Source organism: Leiobunum rupestre, chromosome 4, assembly GCF_980474605.1.
Source record: "Leiobunum rupestre chromosome 4, qqLeiRupe1.1.hap1, whole genome shotgun sequence".
Lineage (NCBI taxonomy): Eukaryota > Metazoa > Arthropoda > Arachnida > Opiliones > Sclerosomatidae > Leiobunum > Leiobunum rupestre.
In genome coordinates this window covers 55,611,960-55,616,657 of record NC_143387.1, presented here as the reverse complement: position 1 = coordinate 55,616,657, position 4,698 = coordinate 55,611,960, and the positions used below count along the sequence as shown (strand labels likewise).

General features: G+C 37.7%; 1 long non-coding RNA gene across 1 annotated transcript; it reads right to left on the bottom strand.

Moving 5' to 3' along the window:
* Positions 1–2,835: 2,835 nt before the first annotated feature.
* LOC149948364 (uncharacterized) lies at positions 2,836–3,467 on the bottom strand. Its single transcript, XR_016480499.1, has 2 exons — positions 3,305–3,467; positions 2,836–3,236 (listed from the first exon to the last, which is right to left on the bottom strand). It is a non-coding gene; the product is annotated as an uncharacterized LOC149948364 (long non-coding RNA).
* Between the last annotated feature and the right edge of the window lie 1,231 nt (positions 3,468–4,698).

The following is a 4,698-nucleotide window of genomic DNA, read 5'->3' as shown; positions in this document are numbered from 1 at the left end:
AGGATAAAATTAAAACGTGGAACTCGGACTAAATTGATCTTCGAATCAAAAACTAATTAAAATATAATTAAAATAGCCAGAAATTCCAGCGGTACTCCGGTTTTGCCCCCCTCCCCTCTTGACGCGGTCGTTGACTTGAGCTATGGGTATAAAAACAAATCATCAAGATGTCTTTTAGCGCCCCAACCCTCCCCCTTGAGTTTTTTCTGTATCCGCCACAACTTGTGACTAACTAAACCGAAAAGAGAAGCTAAGCCTAAACATTAAAAATTTAATAAGTCGGCCAAGGCCGTAATATTAGTTCCACATGGATGAATTAATTAATTATTCTCTAAGCCTTGGCGCGTGTCAAAAGGTTAAGCATTACGTCAGACGTAAGCTTCTTTATCTGTATTGTAAGTTTGAGCTCCGTATCTCAAATCCACTAGGAACTACGAAGAAAATTCGCATACGCTCACTAACCCTTGGTGCGCGTTAAAAGAGTTCAACATAGGGTCAGACTTCAGCTTCTTAAATGTATAAAAAGTTTGAGCCCCGTATCTCAAATCCAGTCAAGACTGCGTAAAAATGCTAAGCCTTCGTTAATTTAAAATTAAGTCTGGTAAAATATCCGCAATACCTATCCTAATACCTACATCAAGTTTCAAATCGCACGCGAATAGCGTTAAAATTAGGCCAAAACAAGCTAAGCCTTGGTTAAATTACAATTAAGTCTGGTAAAATATCAGCAATGACCATCCTAATAACTACATCCAGTTTCAAAGTTATACCTCAAATCGCACGCGAATAGCGTTAAAATTAGGCCAAAACAAGCTAAGCCTTGGTTAAATTAAAATTAAGTCTGGTAAAATATCAGCAATGACCATCCTAATAACTACATACAGTTTCAAAGTTATACCTCAAATTGCACGCGAATAGAAATAAATTAGACCAAAACAAGCTAAGCCTTGGTTAAATTAAAATTAAGTCTGGTAAAATATCCGCAATACGAACCCTGATAACTATATCAAGTTTCAAAGTTATACCTCAAATCGCACGCTAATAGCGTTAAAATTAGACCAAAATAAGTTAAGCCTTGGTTAAATTAAAATTAAGTCTGGTAAAATATCAGCAATGACCATCCTAATAACTAAATCAAGTTTCAAAGATATTATTCAAACCGCACGCGAATAGCGTTAAAATTAGGCCAAAGCATGCTAAGCCTTGGTTAAATTAAAATTAAGTCTGGTAAAATATCAGCAATGACCACCCTAATAACTAAATCAAGTTTCAAAGATATTCCTCAAACCGCACGCGAATAGCGATAAAATTAAGCCAAAGCATGCTAAGCCTTGGTTAAATTAAAATTAATTCTGGTAAAATATCCAGAATACCAACCCTGATAACTATTTCAAGTTTCAAAGTTATACCTCAGACCGCACGTGAATAGCGTTAAAATTAGGCCAAAGCATGCTAAGCCTTGGTTAAATTAAAATTAATTCTGGTAAAATATCCGCAATACCCATCCTAATAACTTCATCAAGTTTCAAATTTATACCTAAAATCGCACGCGAATAGCGTTGGCAATACACGGCTTCGATAAGTGAGTGTCACACTTATTTGTTACTTCTGGTCATACATGGCTTCGATAAGTAGTGTCACACTTATTTGTTACTTCTGGCCATCCACGGCTATGATAAGCAAGTGTCACACTTATTTGTTACTTCTGGCCATACGCGGCTTCGATACGTAAATTACGCACTCTAAGTGTCACACTTATTTATTTCTTCTGGCCATACGCGGCTTCGAGACGTAAATCACGCACTCTGCGTAAGGCAAAAACGAACGTCAGCGGGAATGTGGTTTATGCGGCGCCCAAGGGCCCCTAATTTTTCTAGGGCACCGAAACCTGGCAAACCGTTAGAGCTAAAATAAATACGTAATTTAAAAAAAAATTTTAAGTCACTCAGTTGGGTAATAATCAGCGTGCGTAAATCAACGCTCACAATCGGAAAAGGGGGGCTTTTGCGCCCCCTGTTTCCACGACAGAGCTGAAACGCGCGCACATTGTAGAGGTATAGCGGTTATATAGATTAAAACTTAAACGGAATTTAAAAGTCAATCGTATCCAAAATTATAAGACTGCGTATTTTTAAAATAAGACTGCGTATTTGTTTTAAAAGTGCCTAAGGGGGGTCGGATAGAAGGGGCTGGCAAAGCGCCGCTAACTAAATTTAACCCGTGAAACTTGGTTGTGCAGATAGTGGCAACCATATTAAGCATTCTTAGAAAAAACGGTGGGGTTATGTCACCCCGTTCAAAAGATATGGAAGATGTTGCAAATGTGGACGACGACGACGACGACGACGACGCCGACACTTCACAACATTCTAACGAAAACAATAGTCCCACTCTATATATACATATAGATGTGGAACTAAAAACGTGTGGTGTAGCAATGGAAAGCCAAATATGGGGATATTGGTGGAGAATGAAACCGCCCACTGCGTCCATAGGTGGTTTTTATTATCTTTAAACTAACCTCTACACCATTTAATTAGTATTAACACGAAAATTGGTAAGCCTTTTGTATAGTGTGCTGTTAACTTGAAACAGCCTTCAGCAGTACAGTATCTAAACACTTGGCCGCCCCCCAACCAACATATCAAATTTCTTTTATGGTGCATTCTAATAAAAAGCTGATAGAAATTTTGTTATGTTTTGTTCAATCATTTTTAGTGAAATATTGGAAAGCAAATCCCCAAAAACTGAAAGACATCAAAGCAAAGAAGATGGCTGCTGTCAAAAAGAAGAAGGGTTGAAATTCCAATTGAGGAAAAAGAAACGTCCAATACATTATTGTAATAAAACCTTTTAAAAATTTTAATTAAATTTATTTGCCCTTAACAAAAAATACTTTGGAACTCGCGAAACAATTTTCTTCCTAAAATTGTATTTACCAATTTCAATTTATTATTGTAAAAACCCACCTGTGGCACCTTTGAATAACTATTTATAGAAAGTTCCGAGTAACAGCACCTCGCGTGAAATGGTTTAGTCTCTTTTGTCTTTGTACGGTATCCCCTTCATGCACTCGACGAGACAGTTATTTGGGTTGCTGCAGCACAACAATGGCTCGTCGCAAACGGTGTGGTTGGCGCATGTCCGTTCGTAGCCCTCCGGGCAGTTGTAAGGGTAATACTCCCAAAGGCGAGGACACACGAATTCTATTGCAGTCATGGAATAGTGGACTCCACCTGTAACGTCACAATGATAAAACAAAGCGACATCGAGGTCAATTACGTTCTCTGAAATGGGACCCTACCATTGTTGGTCAATTCGTGTCCTAAGCAGCCAAACACGAGACAAGCTGTTAGTAAATTTCTCAGCATAATCACCATAATTATATCGGAAATTCGGATACTCTATCTCTCTAACTCTCTCGAAACGGTCTAACTATTTTGCTGGAAATCTCGCTCTACACCTACAAGCCTTGCCAACTTGTCAAGTGTCCTTATCAATACTGATAATAAGTCAAATGATAGGGCTCGGTTTCGTTTGCTTACTGTCTTGAAATGACGCATTTTTTACTATGTCCCCTAGGAGGGGTTTTAAAATCACCGTATCTGTCATCCCCCTGTCTGTCTGTCTGTGGGTCTGCGAACGCGTACGCATTTTCGGGGCAAAGTGAATCACTGCGTACGAAGTTTCTTGAAATCGCCGCGTTCACAGTTTCTTAGAATTAGGGAAAAGGCTTTTCTAAAAGCGCCCTCTTTTTGTCATTGGGTGTATTATAATTTTCTTTTGCGAATTGTGATTGTACGTGAAGAATCTTCAAAGTTTGGGACGGACCGAGTGCTGAGGGTTACGGTAAATGTCTCAACGTCCAAATGGCAGGGTTTCCACCAAATATTCACGGTAAACGTCATAGTATCATTTTGCGATCGCATCGGGCGGGTTTCGAACCCGAGCCCTCCTGCAGGCGAGTGTTCTACCACAGAATTTAAAATTATAAGCTCAGCTTAAGCGGAAGAATATATTAATAGTTTTTAAAGTCTACTTTTTTTTACGTATGACTTTTTAAAGGTCAAATCTTGTTTTACGTATGAAATTATAAAGGTCAAATCTTGTTTTAGCGCGGTCGGCAGAGATATTGAGATAAGAGGGACACAGGTTAGAGTCCTTGGGTGGTCTACATAGTTTTTTGTCTATCGGTATTTACTTTTCATCTATGAAAACAGTTTCAAGTTGTATACATCGCTCTCTTATGCCTTTTCGTTTGGCTTACTTTACTCGTAACTTCGTAATTTATTTTACGTGTTTTCTTATGGGCTTTAGATGTGTGATACATTTTCATTAATGTGGTTACGTTGGTTTTATTTTGAGATATGCGCTGTTGTTTAGCCTTCACTATTCAGTTAAGGTTTTTTTGTGTTCGTTATAAGCCGGGAATTGTTAAAGGTGTTTTTGGTTTTTTCTATTACAATTTTCATTGTAATAGAATTACCTTGTTGTTTGATTGGGTTATTATTACATATTTTTTAATTCATACTTCTGCTAATACAATGTTTATTACTGTGGTTATTTAGATAGACTTTTTCTTGATTTTAAATACTTGGTTGGGTTATTATTATATATTTTTCTATTGGTTATTTTTCTTGTTTTATTTCGTCTATCGAAAGTGTTGATAATGTGGGGGAGAATTCGTGTCTAAGATTT